This window comes from Triticum urartu, chromosome 6, assembly GCF_003073215.2.
Source record: "Triticum urartu cultivar G1812 chromosome 6, Tu2.1, whole genome shotgun sequence".
NCBI lineage: Eukaryota > Viridiplantae > Streptophyta > Magnoliopsida > Poales > Poaceae > Triticum > Triticum urartu.
Genome location: NC_053027.1, coordinates 32895338 through 32915234, shown reverse-complemented (window position 1 = coordinate 32915234; position 19897 = coordinate 32895338).

Here is a 19897-nt window from a genome sequence, read left to right as displayed (position 1 = left end):
CAACTTGATCACGAACTCAACATAGCGGTCAGGTGACAACCAGGTAATACTTCCGAGAAAATATTCAGAAAATCACGAACCACCGATATGTTCCTAAGCTCGGGAACAATCTTGCTTTTCAGGGCAAGACGATATGATCAAGAGAGCGAGGGACTGACCCAATCCTATCTCATTGATCGAAGAGTGCACCAGGAAAAGTGGACTAGGTAGCACGATCAATCTTAGGATGATGATTCAATAACCAACACGCTAAGAAAGAAATTATTGTCCATTAGCTACCTAGCAACTAGTTGCTAGGAGTATTGATTTCACACATCATGGTTCACTTGTCGGCATTACGGTTACAATAACATGGGAACCGAGGAATGAACAATGATGGCAAGAAGTATCACTGCGTCAAGAATTCATAAGAGAAGGTGCAATTCTCACGACGCTCCTAACATAAAGTGGGTAATACTTCAGGGTAGAACAGAACCAAAAGCTGGGTTGCATTTTGATCTGCGGAATACAACTGCTTTGACCCAATCCTGGATATGGATGAGGTACTGGAGTTTGTTTCTCCTAGTCATTCTGAAATAGAACGGTTTGACGAACCACAAGAATACTAGGCATCGATGAACACGAATGCACACATACTCCTCACTATCAATTGATAGACGAAGATCAGAATATAACGGAAGGGGGACAACTCAAAGGTACATATAACTTTCTGAGTTGTGGATGCATAGATTAGTATGTCGAACGAGTTCAACATATTTCTTCCGGATAACCCATGCAGAAAGGTAGGGTTGGCAGAGTCACAACATAGAATGGAGAACTCATCAGGAGCACTCTGTCGTGACCTTTTGGTTCAAAGAACTCCTGCCAAGAATGGTTCATGATAATTGGAAAAGGATGTACCATGAACCTCGAGGACTATCGCAAAGGTTACTAATATCCTAAAGGAACTAGCAACACTATCAACATGAGGTAAGTAAGGTGAATCTCGGGTTCAAGAACCCATGAATAGAGTACCTACTACTACATGGCATCATGGGATGCTTTCGAGAATAATGGCCAGAATCACACACTGGGGATAAAAACATGGCTAGATCACTAGGTGACTCCCTAAAACACCTAGGCCATAAAAATAGCTCCAACATATATGTCGAGGCAACAAAGTACCTCAACTCACCGATTAGTGTGATTAATCTGGCCCAAAAGGACATCGGAAATGAGAAGAAGGGATTTACAAATGCATCCGACTATTTAGAAACCTGGGATGACTCGGACAACATAACGGCTGCAAATGCTCAAAAATATTTGAGACATCCTGCAAAATGGTGGCATAACCACTCAACAACATCATATCAAAGTTCTGAGGCCAGCTATGACATATGGAAGTAGTAGGAACTGAACTGAGGCTTGAACTCAACAATCCTATAAGTCTCTACCATAGTAACTCGTCATCCTAATAGATAGATGAGAAGGCCTAATTCTTAATCCCCGTAGAAAAGAAGAGGTTGACTCAGATCAGAAGGGCATAGGGTAAAGGAGTAAAAAGAGTCTTACGTTCCCTTCCACAATCAATTCCCTTACATAACTAAAGCATTTCTAGACACAACTTCGACCATTTTGGCTTGGTAATCCTACAGGCAGTCAGGCTCTGATACCAAAGCTGTCAGGACCCTGATTCCAAGTCACATCGATCTAGCCGGTAACACCTCATATCACTTTGCGGCCTCACGCACGGTATCCCACGGGTGTCGCCTTACCATGGCCCGGGACCGTTTGCGCCTTTTGGCTCACATATATGATAGTGTCGCTAGCATCCTATGACAAAGAACCCGGGCCGACATGGCTAGTCGTGAACCCAAAGCGGCACTAACCTATGGGGACAGGCATACATAATTCACATCGAGCGTGTCGGTCAGCAGCATGTGAATCCGGGATATAGCACTGGGCTAACAGGACTCCGGGAACCCGGGCTGTAGCAGGCTAGGCAGGACTCCGGATGTCACCGCGTGACATTTCCCCGAAGGGACAGACACAGGAACGAAGTGAAACACACGCCGGCCAGTCAAGTGTCCTGAGCAGTAGTGCTGGGCTAATAGGACTCCGGTGAACCGGGCTGTAGGGGACTACTATGGCTCATGGAAGCACTTAGACTACATTTCCCCATAAGAGAGGCTGCCAAGGCTAAACAACTAGATTGTCGGATCCCACACATACCAAGCATTTCAATCATACACACAATATGCTCGATATGTGTAAATACAACATGGCATCACAACATAACTCTACAACTCAAGTATTTATTCATTAGGCTCCAAGGAGCGAGATGTTACAAACATGGGTCTCATGACCCAACAATCATAGCATGCAATTCAAGCACATGCGGAAGCTTAACATGTCTGAGTACAGACATCTACAAATGGAAAAGGCTAGGAAGCCTGACTATCTACCAGATCCTGCCGAGGGCACAAGATCGTAGCTGAGGTATCAAGCTAACGTCGAAGTCCACGTGAAACTACTAGCGAGACTGGAGTCTCTCTGCAAAACATAAATTAAGCAAACGTGAGTACAAAAGTACTCAGCAAGACTTACATCAGAACTAACTACATATGCATCGGTATCAACAAAAGGGGGGTGGTGGAGTTTAACTGCAGCAAGCCAGCTTTGACTCGGTGGCTATCTTAAACTACGACTGCAAGTAACTCTTTTGAGGTGGCGCACACGAGTCCACATACTCACCATATCAGTACACCACTATGGATCCGCTCCTGTCTCCCTACGAGAACTCCATCCATAGCACTCACGCTTATCTTGCGCATTTTAGAGTATCCACTTTCACTTGTCTATGAACTGTTATAGGCAACCCAGAAGTCCATTACCGCGGACACGGCTATTCGAATAGATGATGTTAACCCTGCAGGGGTGTACTTCTTCACACACGCTCTCACCACTTACCGCCATTTACACAACATGTACTCGGCAACCTTCAAGCGGAAGCCCAATGAGGGTGTCGGCCACGGCCTACCTAAACACTCAAGTCTCTAGTCCAGGTTTATCGCCTATCCAGGTTCCATCCACAGGGAGTCCGGCCGAGGTTTCCACATACGGCCCCGGACGATGTGTACAGGGTTCCGAGACACCAAACGGGCGCCCGGCATGCCCGGCCACGGTGTATCTACCGCAACATAGCCCACCCCTAGGGTCAGCGCTACGCACGGCCGCCAACACATATCCTATAAACACCAGAAACTAGTTGCAACTCCTGGGCAGAGTACTACGGTGATTAAGAAGCCGAGAGGGTCCATTAGTTTCGGGCCCAATGCATGGTAGTAACTTTTTCATGGATCACAAACACAGAACTCAGTTCCTGAGGACGGCTTCAATGAGACAACCCACCATGTACTCCTACATGGCCTCTCACCGCTACCTTTACCAAATCGTGTTCACACATTTAGCTCTCAACAGTAGGACATGTTCACACACCTCCGATTCATTCCCGATGAATCAGACCTGACACAACTCTATGCAATAGCAGGCATGACAACAAGCATGAATGAGTAGGCACATCAGGCCTCAAACAACTCCTACTCATGCTAGTGGGTTTCATCTATTTACTGTGGCAATGATAGGTCATGCAGAGGATAAGGGGTTCAACTACCGCAACAAGTAACAGATGAATCATTGTTGTCCTAATGCAGTAGAAGAGAGCAGGAGCGAGAGGGTGGGATTGTATTGGAATGAACAAGGGGGTTTTGCTTGCCTGGCACTTCTGAAGATAACATTGAGTCTTCATTAGTGTCAACGATCACAGCGTCGGAGCAGCGTCTACCGAGAGGGGACAATTACCGGCAAACAAGGAAGAACACAATCAATGCGATGCAACAATATGATGCATGATCATGACATGTCAATATGTTGTGGTTTGAGCTAATGCAACTAGTAACATGTTAAATGGAGTTGGTTTGAACCCTAGGTTCAAATTCAAATTCAAACTATGAATTCAAATATTGCATTATCATGTTTTGGACTAGACAGTGAGGTTAAGTTGTTCAAACATGCATGAAAATGCCATAAACAGATTCTTTGCATTTTTCTGATCATTTTTCATATATAACTTGTTTCATTTGGAGTTACGGTTGAATTTCTATGAATTTTAGAAGTTTATACTAATTTCTGGAATTCTCTGAATTATTTTTAATCCAGAAAACGATTAACTGCATCAGCAATGCGTAAGCATGACGTCAGCGGGTCAACAGGGGCGGTCCAGGTCAGACCTGACCGGTGGGGTCCACTGGTCAGTGACCCAATGTTGTTTATTGTCACTGACAGGTGGGGTCGGGTCAACAGGTGACGTGGCCAGGTCAAACTGACCTGTGGGACCAGCGGGGTTAGTTTAATCTAAACAAATACTAAACCATGTTTAGTTATATGGTGGGGCCCGGCTGTCAGTGCCTCTAGGGTTAATTAGTGGGGCTGTTAGCGGCTAATGACTTAGCCACGTCAGCCCGCCGGTGTTTAGCCGCCGGTGACCGAAAACGGCGGCGGATATCTGCGGAAATCGCCGTCCGGTGATGGTTTGACGCGCAGCTGGGCTTGTCCGACTCGTGGGGGTGCGCCGCATCTAGTAGTGTCACTGGTTGGAGCTAGTGTGGCCGGAAACTACGCCGGCGTCGAGGTTTGGCGGCGGCCGCAGCACGGGTTTGATGGCCGCGGTGCTATGGGTCACAGCGAGAGCAGCCGAGGGGATCCACGGGTTCCTGGGAGCACACTGAGCTCAGGAGTGTTCTCAGACGCGTCGCGCGTGAGCTCTAGCCACGGCGACCTCATGGTCGGCGGCGAGAAGCTTGCGGCCATGGTGGGAGAGGCAGCTAGGCACGGAAACAGAGGGCATGATCAAGGTGGGAGGAGCAGGAGCTCACAGGGATGCGGCAGGGCAGGTCAGCGGCCTCGGGGACGCTCTGGACGAGGCGAATCGACGGAGTCGATCTCCGGGCACCGGAGGTGAAGGCGACGACGCTCCGGTCGACTGGGGCCTCTTCTGGTCGCGTGCGTCGGTTGTGTTGCTCCACGGGGTCGTGGCGGAGCTCGGGGACGCGGAGAGGGAGCGAGGGAGTGGCTCTGGCCGTGGTGGTTCTCGTCGGCAGCGGCGGTGCGTCCATGGAGGCTTCGGCCATGGCGGGGAACGGTTGAGGGGGAGAGCGAGGGAGGGAGAGATTAATCCATACGGGTCTGGGGGGGTGGCGTGGCGCGAAGGAAGGCTCAGGGCGCTTCGGGGAAGCAGGAGGTGGCTCGCGCGTGGATGCGCGCGGCAAGCACGCGCCTTCGTCCTCCTGGCAGGGGAGGAAGACGACGGGGAGGAGGCCAGTGGGCTGGGCCAGCGAGCTGGGCCGGCCAGGCAAGTGGCCCAGGTAGGTCCTTCTCTCTCTCTCTCTTTCTTTTATTTCTATTTTTCTTTTGTTCTGTAAGTTTGTGGCATTACTAAAAATATCTAGGCACTTTCAAAAATCACCAAACTGTGCATGCCCAATGTTTAGAATATATCAAACATGGAACATTTTGGTTTGGGATTATTTGGACATTTTAAATATTTATAGTATTTTAAGTGCCCAAATTCAAATACAATAAGGTTTAATTCAAAAATCCAGAATGGCCTAGAAATATGTGCATGACTTTTGGCAGAGGTTTTCACCTTTAACAAAAATCATGAACTTTTCTAAAGGGCAATTGGGATCATTGAAAATATTTTTTTATTGAACCTAGTTGAATTCATTTGGTGCTAGGGTTTCAACAATCCCCATTTCAAGTTTCATGAAATTTAAACATGATGCATGGATGCAAAGCCACTCGTTACAAGCAAACTCTAGGGCTGTGACACGGAGTTCTCGGACGATGAGTCCGATACCACCTGGCGCCGGGAACTCTTTCAGGTTCCCGTGGTCTTCTTCTTGATCTTCTTCTCCGGCACCTCATAAGGAGCCGGGGTCCGCATCTCCGTCAGGAGAGCGTCTGCAGGGTCTTCGGGCAGAGGGGCCGGGCAGTCAATCTGCTCCGATGTCTCCACCCAGTCCTGTCAAAGGCATGGGACATCAGATCCCGCACATGGTTAAACTATGGAAAATAAATACCCTACGAGGTGTACAGAACTTACCGGATTCGCAGGGCGTGTCGCGCTTAGCCCACGGTCCTCGGTAAGGGGAAGGGGGGACCTCGGTGCCCTTGAACAGCACCTTCCAGACGTCCTTATGTGTCGTGTCGAAGAGCTCGCGTAGAGTCTGGTGCTGGGCCGGGTCGAACTCCCATAAGTTGAAAGCCCGTCGTTGACACGGGAGGATCCGGCGGAAGAGCATGACCTGGACTATGTTGACAAGCTTGAGTTTCTTGCCTATCATGTTCCGGATACACTTCTGGAGTCCGTCCAGCTCCACCGATGAGCCCCATGACAGGCCCTTCTCCTTCCAGGAAGTGAGCCGCGTGGGGATTCCGGATCGAAACTTGGGGCCGCCACCCAGTTGGTGTCGCGTGGCTCAGTGATGTAGAACCACCCCAATTGCCACCCCTTTATGATCTCCACGTAGGATCCCTCGAGCCACGTAACGTTGGGCATTTTTCCCACCATGGCTCCGCCGCATTCTGCTTGTTGGCCGCCTACTACCTTCGGTTTGACAATGAAGGTCTTCAGCCACAGGCCGAAGTGGGGCCGGATGCGGAGGCAAGCCTCGCACACGACGATGAACGCCGAGATGTTGAGGAAGAAATTCGGGGCCAGATAATGGAAGTCCAGCCCATAATAGAGCATAAGGCCGTGGACGAATGGATGGAGGGGAAACCCCAGTCCGTGGACGAAGTGGGTGAGGAAAACCACCCTTTCGTAAGGTTCCGGGGTAGGGACGATCTGCCCCGCGGCTGGCAGCCGGTGTGCGATATCCGCGGCTAAGTATCCGGCCCCGCGTAGCTTTTTGATGTCTCCCTCCGTAACGGAGGAGACCATCCACTTGCCTCCCGCTCCGGACATGTTTGGAGAGGGTTGAGGAGAAGGATGTGGACTTGGGCGCTGGAATCGGGGTCCTGATAGGTTTGGTATCAGAGCCTGACTGCCTGTAGGATTACCAAGCCAAACTGGTCGAAGTTGAGTCTAGAAATGCTTTAGTTATATGTAAGGGAATTGATTGTGGGAAGGGACGTAAGGCTCTTTTTAGTCCTTATACCTTATGCCCTTCTGATCCGAGTCATACTATCTTTCCTATGGGGTTAAGAAACTAGGCTTTCTCTTCTTTCTATCAGGATCACGTGTTACTAATCCGTAGACTTATAGGATTGATGGATTCAAGGCTTAGTTCAGTTCCTACTACTTCTGTGTGTTGACAGTTGATCTCAGAACCTTGATATTGTGATGTTAAGTGGTCATGCCACTATTTTGCAGGATGTCTCAAATCATTTTGAGCATTTACATCCGTTATGCTGTCCGAGTCATCCCAGGTTTCTAACTAGTCTGATGCATTTGCAAATCCCTTCTTTCTGTTCCCGATGTCCCTTTGGGCCAGTTTAACCACACGTCGATGAGTTGAGGTACTCTATTGCCTCGACATATATGTTGGAGCTATTATTATGTCCCTAGGTGTCTTAGGGAGCCACCTAGTAACCTAGCAATGTTTTGTATTCCCAGTGTGATGATTCTGGCCATCATTCTCGAAAGCATCCCGTGATGCCATTTAGTTAGTAGGCATTCTATTTCTGGGTTCTTGAACCCAAGATTCACTCTACTTAATTCATGTAGAAAGTGTTGCTCGTTCCTTTAGGATATTAGTAACCTTGCAACAGTCCTCGAGGTCTATGGTACTTCCTTCTTCCAAATACCATGAACTGATTATGGTAGAAGTTCTTTTGAACCAAAAGATCACAACCAGAGTGCTCTTGATGAGTTCTCCATTTTACATTGTGAATCCGCCAGTTCTACCTTTCTGCATGGGTTATCCGGAAGAAATGTTGACCTTTGCTCGACATACTAATCTATGCATCCACAACTCAGAAAGATATATGTTCCTTTGAGTTGTTCATCCCTAGTTGTTTTCTGATCTTCATCTATCAATTGATAGTCAGGAGTATGTGTGCATTCGTGTTCATTGATGCCTAGTATTCTTGTGGTCTGTCAAGCCGTTCTATTTTAGAATGACTAGGAGAAACAAAACTCCAGTACCTCATCCATATCCAGGATTGGGTCAAAGTAGTTGTACTTCTTTTGCTCTGTTCTACCTTGGAGTGTTACCATCTTTATGACAGGAATGTCATGAGAATTGCACCTCCTCCTATGAACTCTTGACGCAGTGATACTTCTCTCCATCATTATTCATTCCTCGGTCCCGTGTTGTTGTAACCGGAATGCCGACGAGTGAACCATGATGTGTGAAATCAATACTCCTAGCAACTGTGTTGCTTGGTAGTTATGGACATTATTATCATTCTTAGCGTGTTGGTTATCGAATCATCATCCTAAGATTGATCGTGCTACCTAGTCCATATTTCCGGGTGCACTCATCGACCAATGAGTTAGGATTGTGACAATCCCTCACTCCTTGATCATATCGTCTTGCCCTGAAAAGCAAGATTGTTCTCGAGCTTAATAACATATCGGTGGGTTGTGATTTTCCGAATATCTTCTCGGAAGTATTACCAGGTTGTTCCCTGATCGCTATGTTGATTTCATGATCATGTTGGTTTTTCTTTAAACCATCCATTCTCCAAGAATCTGTGTTGGATACCCCTGAGCTAGTTGGTTAAGCCAAACAACAACTTGGAGAGTTGGAAGATAAAAGCTTGCCTAACTTAGTTCGTTCCAAAGAGATACTCTTGTGTAGTGTGTGTTGAAGAAAGATGATATCTTCATCGATTGGTCCCTGTGATCAGTTGTTGGACCTATTGTCTTATCAATCCTTTGATTTGAGTGTGGGCTATCGTCAAATCAAGTTAGAACCAACGGTATTCGTAATGTTGTCTTACTCGTGGTTGATTCCTCGAGCATACACCATTACATCTTTTGGTCTGGCCGATACTATCACCATGTTCACATAATGGTGGAAGTCCAGTGATATGGAAATTCCGATGAGTTGCTGTTGAGCCCATCAGCAGCATCTTGTTTCCTCCATGATTCATGTTGAACATCCAGCTAGTGTTGGAAACTTGTGTAAGCATTTTCTTCTTTCCCCGTTCATGAAGTATATGTTTGGATGAAAGAAGTGACTTCCTCTCATTCATGTGCATTCGATGCAAGTTGCCGCCGTGAATTTGAGAAAGTTAGTTTTCCTTCCTTTGGAATCGTCCCAAATCAGTCATGCACGTGCAAAGTATACTACGGTTTGGTAGATTAATTACCTCCACTCCATATGAATTCCGTAGCACACCAAGCCACTGATTGACTTGTTCTAGGTAAACAAGTCTAATTTAAGTGCACAAGACTTCAATATCCTCAATGATGGTTCCTCACCTGAACTTTGGTAGTGTTTTATTGTAAGACTACTCTGTGGTCATGCTTGTCTTGGACAACATGTTCACATGTGTGTAGCGGAACCAGCTCATGTTTTGAAGCTTGCTATCATAGTTCATCTCCCAAGAGTCTCGCGACGTTATCTCATCGACTTGTGTTGCAACCTTTTCTTTTCTGGACATGTTGTCTGAAAAATCTTGTTACCAGCCAGATCTGAATCTCAGGCAGATATGATGGCTGGAACATTTCCAAGATCTATGATGTAGGTCCCGACGAGGTTGATGTTCTGGCCGATACACCTAGCCGGAAGATCTATTATTGTAGTATCTTGAACGAGCAATTCGACCATTTTCTCCATGAGGATTTGGTATGACTTATTCCACAAGTTGTTCCTTATGGATTTTTGTTCTCCCGAAGTCAGACCTTTACTTGATGTTCCAGATACTGAATGATATTGGGTTAAGCTGGTACATCAAGGAGAACATTAGAAGCGGAGTGTTAAATGTCTCTTGGTCGATCATCCAGATTTTGTTTCCTTGGCATTGTCAAGGTAAAATCTGAGAAAGTGTTGTCTTCCTTTGCATCTGCATTATCTATCACTATTCATCATGGTAGTAAGATGTGTTGCCGGGATCTTGGCACAGATGTTGGTAAAACCTTGATGAATATGGAAATGCTCAAGTTCTTGAGAGCACGCTCAGTCACTAGGTTATATCCTTGGTATCAACTGGAATGTGCCTTCCGTTTACCGAGTTGTTCTATAACCGTAGTTTCCTTCCAAACTGAGTATGCCATCCTTTTGAATTCTTTCAAACGATCGATTGTGATTTGCCTTAGGCCTGTATAGAGAGTTTCAATGATCCTTGTATCAAAAGTAATTCTTTTTGCCACTTAAGGGAATAAATCAACGAGCCACCTACTCTAAGGTGCCCCATTATGGAATCATGGCAATTTAGCTCCTCGCTACTTTGAACCGCATCCACCATCCTTTTAAGTGTGGGATTGTTGCCTACCAAATTGAACCCTTGTCATCTGCTTGTTTCCATTGCTACTGATGTGTGTTTTGCGTCTCAACTCGAGAGATATTGTTATGTCTCATTCCATGAGTTGATCGTCAGTTGTTCGATCTTCGAGAAGATGGATTCATATAGTCTCTCTTTCTGTCACTGTCATGTTGGATGAAGATCTCGAAAGCAAAGACGTCAAGATCAATTTGAAGCAATGAATCAACATCTTCGAGAAAGGCAATTGGATCATGAAGATCGTGTTAGATTGGTGTCCCCTCTGTCTTCTTACCTCACGTCTTGAATCTCGGGACGAGATTCTTGTTTAGTGGGGGCGAGTTGTCACAGCCCTAGAATTTCATTGCAATTAGTTTCATAAGCATCCATGCATCATGTCTATATTTGTTTGAAATTTGAAATGGGGATGACAAGCCCTAGCACTAAATGAAATGCAATTAGGATCAAAATAAAAATATTTTCAATGAACCCAGAATGCCCTTTAGAAAAGTTCATTATTTTTTATAAAGGTGAAAACCTCTGCCAAAAATGATGCACATATTTTTAGGCCATTCTGGATTTTTGAATAACTCATATTGTATTTGAATTGGGGCATTTAAATACTATTAATATTTTTAAATGCTCCAATAATTCTGAAAATAGTTAAGGGCCTCTGTAATAATTCATTTAATGCCCACAATTATTTTCAGGATTTATTAAAATGATTTGGGTTATAAACTAAATCAAAACAAAATAACATAAATAGAAAACAGAAACAAAAATAAAAGAGAGAGAGAATACCTGGCCACTTACCCAGTCCAGTAGTGCGGCCCACTGGCCCAATTACCAATCGTCATCTCCACCGCGCCAGTCAGACGCCGAGCGCGTGCCCGACGCGCGCGCACGGCCGTGCTGCCACGCCACCTGCCTGCCTGCGTCCTCGGGACAGCGCAACGCCGCGGGTCTTCCTCCTCGGTGCCGTCCCGATCGATCCGGCCACTCATTCCTCCCTCTGCTCCCCCCCCCCCGCCTCCTGTATCCATGGCCGAACCTCGCCAGAGCGCAGCCGTCGCCGCCGCTCGCCTTAGCCTCGGCCATCGTCCACCCCTCGCCTCGCCGACCCGCACTGAAGAACCGCAGCGTCGTCCTCGTCGTCTACGCAGAGCCACGCGACGCCTGCTGCCCTGCATCGCCGGCTACCTCGCTTTCTTCCTCCTCGGGTGCCGGAGATCGCGACCGCCGACCCGTCGACTCCAGAGCCTCCCCCGAGCCGCCGAGCTTCTCTTCGACTTTGCAGTGAGCCCCTCCGCCGTTCCCCTCTACTCCCCGTGTCGATTTCTCCCTCTAGCTAGCTTCTCCGTCGCGGCCAAGAGCTTTGCTCCGCCGGCCACGTAACCGCCGCGGCCACAGTTGCTGCCGCCCGCGTTTGAGCGCGTGTCTGTGCTCGGTGTGGTCCCAGGATCCCAGAACAAGCATCCGTTCGTCCTCACGTCCACCGTAGCTTCGTTTCCGTCGAGGTCCGAACTCTGGCCGCCTCCGTGAGCTTGATTCCGGCGAACTTGGCTGACCTCAGCCCCTCCCTCTTGCGTAGATGGATGCGGCCGAGCACCCGCAACGCATAGATGCCCTCGGCCGCCATTTTGGTCGACGGAGCGCGAAACCCGCAGCTCTCCGCCACGTCTCGCCTCGCCGGTGTCAAGTCGCCGGCAGGTGTTGACCTAGTTGACCCAGGTTTGACCCCGCTAACCAGGGGGTTTGACCTCCCCTGTCTCGCTGACATGCGGGCCCAGCCCCTTAAATAACTTAGGTTAGATTTAAGTTAAACGTTAATCAACCCAGATAGTTAGTTTAGCTACTAAGACGCAGGTCCCACTGGTCAGTTTGACCTGGGCGGCGCCAGTTGACTTGCTGACATCATGATGACACAATGCTGACGCAGTTAATCGTTTTCTGGATTAAAAATAATCCAGGAAATTCCAGAAAATGCCCAAAACTTCTAAAAATCATAGAAAATTATCTATAACTCCAAATGAAATAATTTATATATGAAAAATTATCAGAAAAATACAAAGAATATGTTTATGGCATTTTCATGCATGTTTGAGAAAGTTAACCTCACTGTTTAGGATGAAACATGATTAGGGCAAATTTCATAATAGGTTTGGAGTTGGAATTTGATATAGTTTTGAATTCCACTTCAATTAAAATGACTTTCTGTTGCATTAGCTCAAAACACATTCATATTGCCATGCCATAGCATGCATCATATTGTTGCATATCGCCATGTGTTGATTGTGTTCTTTCTCAGTTGCCGGTGTTTGTCCCCCCTCAGTAGACTTTGATCCAGCGATGAATTTGATGACACCGATGAAGAACTATACTATCTTCAGAAGTGACAGGCAAGCAAAACCCCCTTGTTCATTCCGATACAATCCCACTCTCTCGCTCCTGCTCTCTTTTACTGCATTAGGACAACAGCGATTCAATTGTTACGTGCTGCGGTAGTTGAACCCCTTTCCTCTGCATGACCTGTCATTGCCACAGTAAATAGATGAAACCCACTAGCATGAGTAGGAGTTGTTTGAGCCCTGATGTGCCTACTCATTCATGCTTGTTGTCATGCCTGCTACTGCTTAGAGTTGAGTCAGGTCTGATTCATTGGGAATGAATTGGAACGTGGTGAACATGTCCTACCGTTGAGAGCTAAGTGTGTGAACACAATTTGGTAAAGGTAGCGGTGAGAGGCCATGTAGGAGTACATGGTGGGTTGTCTCATTGCAGCCGTTCTCAGGAACTGAGTTCTGTGTCTGTGATCCATGAACAGTTACTACCACTCATTGGGATCCTTAATTCACTCTCTCGGCTTCTTAATCACCCTAGTACTCTGTCCAGGAGTTGCAACTAGTTTCTGGTGTTTGTAGGTTATGTGTTGGCGGCCGTGCATAGCGCTGACCCTAGGGGTGGGCTATGATGCGGTAGATACACAGTGGCCGGGCATGCCGGGCGCCCGTTTGGTGTCTCGGAACCCTGTACACATCATTCGGGGCCGTATGTGGAAACCTCGGCCGGACTCCCTGCGGATGGAACCTGGATAGGTGATAAACCTGGACTAGAAACTTGAGTGTTTAGGTAGGACGTGGCCGACACCCTCGTTGGGCTTCCGCTTGAAGGTTGCCGAGTACATGTCGTGGAAACGACGGTAAGTGGTGGGAGCGTGTGTGAAGAAGTACACCCCTGCAGGGCTATCATTATCTATTCGAATAGTCGGATTCCTCGGATATGGAAACTTGGACCCCTTGCATAGTTCATAGACAAGTGAAAGTGGATACTCTAAAAATCGCAAGATAAGCGTGAGTGCTATGGATGGCCTTCTCGTTGGGAGACGGAGCGGATCCATAGTGTTGTATTGATATGGTGAACATGTGGACTCATGTGCGCCACCTCAAAAGAGTTGCTTGCAGTCGTAGTTTAGGATAGCCACCAAGTCAAAGCTGGCTTGCTGCAGTTAAACTCCACCACCCCCTTTGTTGATACCGATGCATATGTACATAGTTCTGATGTAAGTCTTGCTGGGTACATTGTACTCACGTTTGCCTATTTTATGTTTTTGCAGAGAGACGTCAGTCTCGCTAGTAGTTCCGCGTGGACTTCGACGTTTAGCTTGTTACCTCAGCTACGATCTTGTGCCCTCGGTAGGATCTAGTAGATAGTCAGGCTTCTCAGCCTTTTTCATTTGTAGATGTCTGTACTCAAACATGTTAATCTTCCGCGTGTGCTTTGACTTGTATGCTCTGAATGTTGGGTCATGAGACCCATGTTTGTAATATCTCGCTCCTCGGAGCCTAATGAATAAATACTTGAGTCGTAGAGTTATGTTGTGATGCCATGTTGTATTTACACATATCGAGCATATTGTGTGTATGGTTGAAATGCTTGGTATGTGTGGGATCCGACAACCTAGTTGTTTATCCTTGGTAGCCTCTCTTATTGGGAAATGTAGTCTTGTGCTTCCATGGGCCATAGTAGTCCGCTACAGCCTGGTTCACCGGAGTCCTGCTAGCCCAGCACTACTGCTCCGGAACACTTGACTGGCCGGCATGTGTTTCACTTTGTTCCTGTGTCCGTCCCTTCGGGGAAATGTCACGCGGTGACACCCGGAGTCCTGCCTAGCCTGCTACAGCCCGGGTTACCGGAGTCCTGTTAGCCCAGTGCTACAGCCCGGATTCGCACGCTGCTGACCGACATGCTCGAAGTTGATTCATGTATGCCTGTCCCCGTAAGTTAGTGCCACTTTGGGTTCATGACTAGTCATGTCGGCCCGGGTTCTCTGTCATATGGATGCTAGCGACACTATCATATACGTGAGCCAAAAGGCGCAAACGGTCCCGGGCCATGGTAAGGCGACACCCGTGGGAATACCGTGCGTGAGGCCACAAAGTGATATGAGGTGTTACAGGCTAGATCGGTGTGACTTAGAATCGGGGTCCTGGCACGGCTGGCCTGGCGGATATCCATAATAGTAGTTGGGGTCGTACTGCGATGCAGCAGCTATCGCCTGCTGAGCCGCGGCGTGGCGACGAGCGGCCTCCTCTCTTCTCTCGTACTCATCTGCCTCCTCTCTGGTAATAGTATATCCTCCTCTTGCCTAATAATCAAAGAAGGCAGGAGCAGGGAGAGTAATACGGACAGCGCGGCTTCTGTCAAAGATTAGTCGATACTGGAGAGGTGATTCGTTCCTCTCGACAAACTGGTGGTGAACCATAGCATTAAAATCTAGATAAGCAGGAGGTAATTCAATATCATCTTCACGTATGGCTATACCAAGAAAATTAGCTATGCAGGTTGCATAAATTCCACCAAAGAAATCTCCATTAAGTCTATTAAGATGCAACCTACGTGCAACAATGGCTCCCAAATTATATGATTTATCTCCTAACACAGCACTCCTAAGAATACTAAGATCAGGGACACACATGTGGCATGCCCCATCTTTACCATTAATGCGTCTACCTATGAAGAGAGCAAAATAATGTATAGCAGGAAAGTGAATGCTCCCTATGGTAGCTTGTGTAATATCTCTAGATTCCCCCACAGTTATTCTAGCAAGAAAATCTCTAAATTCAGATTTGCGAGGATCCCTTATACTACCCCATTGTGGAAGTTTGCAAGCAGTGGTAAAATCCTCTAAGTCCATAGTGTAAGATTTATCATAAAGATCAAACAGGACAGTTGGATAATTACGTGAAGTTGAAAATTCAAACCTCCTCACAAAGGTACTGGTGAGATAGTGATACTAGCTGCACTTCTCTTCCTCGAAGCTCACAAGATCAGCGTTACGCAAATATGCGTTAAATTCTTTCTTAATTCCCGCTCGATCCATGAAGTTCTTAAAAGGCCATTCACAAGGACGCACTAGAGCGTCTCTTGGTGGCTCTTCATCAGCATCACACATTGCAAGCCTGGGTCCTTGCTTCCTTGAAGAACCACCTTGGAACATTTTCCTAAGCATATTTCTTCCTCTGAAAAATTCTGAAAATTTTTAGTAACTTCAAAATAAAAGTAAACCAAACTCAATAATATTGATAGCAACTACTCCTACAAATGCCTAGGGCCTATATCATGCATCAAAACTACTTTTGACCATATAAATTTGACATGCAAGCTCAAGAACAGGGTCACCTAAGCAGCAAAAATTTGCAATGAATAAAGCACTAGAACAAAAACTAATGGGACCAATGGAGGAGTCACATACCAAGGAACAATCTCCCCCAAGCAGTTTTGTGAGAGGTGCTTTGAGCAAGGAGATCGAAAATGGCAGCAAAATGAGCTTGGACTCGGGTTTGAGCTGGTTATTCGTGTTTGTGGGAGGAAGATGAAGTGTATGGGTGAAAGAATAAGTGGAGGAGGGCCACCATGGGCCCACGAGGCAGGGGGCGCGCCCTAGAGGGGTGGGCGCGCCCTCCACCCTCGTGGGCAGGTGGTTGACCCCCCCTGGTGTGTTCTCAGTTCCATAAATCCTCAAATATTCTAGAAAACATCATATTTAAATTTCAGGGCATTTGGAGAACTTTTATTTTCAAGGTATTTTTATATTGCACGGATAATCAGATAACAGACAGAAAAATATTTATTTTTATTTTATTTAATATAAATAACAGAAAGTAAAAGTGGGGTACAGAAGGTTGTGCCTTCTAGTTTCATCCATCTCATGATCATCAAAAGGAATCCACTAACAAGGTTGATCAAGTCTTGTTAACGAACTCATTTCGAATAACATGGAACTGGAGAAATTTCGAATAACACTATGTTACCTCAACGGGGATATGCACATCCCCAATAATAAGAATATCATATTTCTTCTTGACAGTAGGAAGAGGAAATTCAAAACCTCCAAATATAATCGATGGCATTTTTCCAATAGAGTTGATACTATGAAGTTGAGGTTGTTTCCTCGAAAAGTGTACCGTATGCTCATTACCATTAACATGAAAAGTGACATTGCCTCTAGTGCAATCAATAACAGCCCCTGCAGTATTCAAAAATGGTCTTCCAAGAATAATAGACATACTATCGTCCTCGGGAATATTAAGAATAACAAAGTCCGTTAAAATAGTAACGTTTGCAACTACAACAGGCACATCCTCACAAATACCGACAGGTATAGCAGTTGATTTATCATCCATTTGCAAAGATATTTCAGTAGGTGTCAACTTATTCAAATCAAGTCTACGATATAAAGAGAGAGGCATAACACTAACACCGGCTCCAAGATCACATAAAGCAGTTTTAACATAATTTCTTTTAATGGAGCATGGTATAGTTGGTACACCGAGATCTCCAAGTTTCTTTGGTATTCCACCCTTAAAAGTATAATTAGCAAGCATGGTGGAAATTTCAGCTTCCGGTATCTTTCTTTTATTTGTAATAATATCTTTCATATACTTAGCATAAGGATTGGTTTTGAGCATATCAGTTAATCGCATATGCAAAAAGATAGGTCTAATCATTTCAGCAAAGCGCTCAAAATCCTCATCATCCTTTTTCTTGGATGGTTTGGGAGGAAAAGGCATGGGTTTCTGAACCCAAGGCTCTATTTCTTTACCATGTTTCCTAGCAACAAAATCTTTCTTATCATAACGTTGATTCTTTGATTGTGGGTTATCAAGATCAACAGTGGGTTCAATTTCTATATCATTATCATTACTAGGTTGAGCATCATCATGAACATTATCATTAACATTATCACTAGTTTCAGGTTCATTACCATATTGAGTTTCGGCATCAAGTAGAAATATCATTTGGATTCTCAGGTGTTTCAACAATAGGATCACTAGAAGCATGCAAAGTCATATCATTTTTCTTCTTCTTCTTTTTAGAAGAACTAGGTGCACCTATATTATTTCTTTGAGAATCTTGCTCAATTCTCTTAGGGTGGCCTTCAGGATACAAAGGTTCCTGAGTCATTTTACCACCTCTAGTCATAACTCTAACATCATTATCATTATTCTTACTATTCAATTCATTGAGCAAATCATTTTGAGCTTTAAGTACTTGTTCTACTTGAGTGGTAACCATAGAAGCATGTTTACTAATAAGTTTAAGTTCACCTTTAACATTAGCCATATAATCACCCAAGTGTTCAAGCATATTTGAATTGTTTTTCAATTGTCTACCAAAATAAGCATTAAAATCTTCTTGCTTAGCCATAAATTTATCAAACTCATCTAAGCATGGGCTAGCAAATTTAGTAAACGGGATTACAGCTTTATCATATCTATAGAGAGAATTTATCTTTACTACCTGTGTCGGGTTATCAAGACCATGAGTTTCTTCAATAGGTGATGGATCAAGATCATATGTTTCTTCAACAAGCGGTAAATTAAGACCATGTATTTCTTCAATAGGAGGTAAATTCTTAACATCTTCAGCTTTAATACCTTTTTTCTTTCATAGATTTCTTTGCCTCTTGCATATCTTCAGGATTGAGAAATAGAATACCCCTCTTCTTCGGAGTTGGTTTAGGAATAGGCTTAGGAATTGGCTCCGGAGGTGTCCAATTATTTTCATTTGTCAACATATTATTCAATAGAATTACAGTTTCATCCGGTGTTCTTTCCCTGAAAACAGAACTAGCACAACTATCCAGGTAATCTCTGGAGGCATCGGTTAGTCCATTATAAAAGATATCAAGTATTTCATTTTTCTTAAGAGGATGATCAGGCAAAGCATTAAGTAATTGGAGAAGCCTCCCCCAAGCTTGTGGGAGACTCTCTTCTTCAATTTGCACAAAATTATATATATCCCTTAAAGCAGCTTGTTTCTTATGAGCAGGGAAATATTTAGCAGAGAAGTAATAAATCATATCCTGGGGACTACGCACACAACCAGGATCAAGAGAATTAAACCATATCTTAGCATCACCCTTTAATGAGAACGGAAATATTTTAAGGATGTAAAAGTAACGAGTTCTCTCATTTTTAGTAAACAGGGTAGCTATATCATTTAATTTAGTAAGATGTGCCACAACAGTTTCAGATTCATAACCATGAAAAGGATCAGATTCAACCAAAGTAATTATATCAGGATCAACAGAGAATTCATAATCCTTATCAGTAACAAAGATAGGTGAAGTAGCAAAAGCAGGGTCAGGTTTCATTCTAGGGACATTTACATCTATGCCCTTAACTCGAACCCACTACTCAGTTTTGCCCCTAATTTTTAGGTATGCTCAGTTTTGCCCCTCCGCCGTTAGTTTCACTTATAGAAATGCCCTTCTCTGTCGTTACCGTCCGGTCAAAGGTCTTTAACCGTCCTGAAAAAATAGCAAAAAAATATTTAAAAAATGAAACTTTGTGGGATCGAAGATACTCATGTCTGGAAGGTGTGTACAAATTTTCATGTCATTCGGACACCCTGGGAGCTCGTGGAAAAGGAAAACATAATTTGTGTACGCATGTGAACCGTAAATTCAAAAAATAGAAAAAAAATTCAAAAAATATGAAATTTCGTGGAACTGAAGATACTCAGGTGCCCAAGGTGTGTGCGCATTTTTGTTGTGTTTGGACATCGTAGGAGCTCGTGGAGAAAAAAACAAATTTTAGGTCAAAAAAACTTTGAAAAAATGCATTATTTTGTTTTTTTCTCTAGAGCGCCTCGTACGTCATTTCATCACCAAAACTTGCAAGCACCTTGTGCACTCAAGCCTCTTTGACGCCAAATAAATTCAATTTTTTCTGAATTTTTTTGCTATTTTTTTGAATTTATTGTTCATAGGAATAAATTATTTTTGTTTTCCATTGCCACAAGCTCCTGGAGAGTCCAACCAACACAAAAATTTGCACGCGCCTTGCGGACATGACTATCTTCGATCCCACAAAATTTCATATTTTTTTGATTTTTTTTTTTGCTATTTTTTTCTGGATGG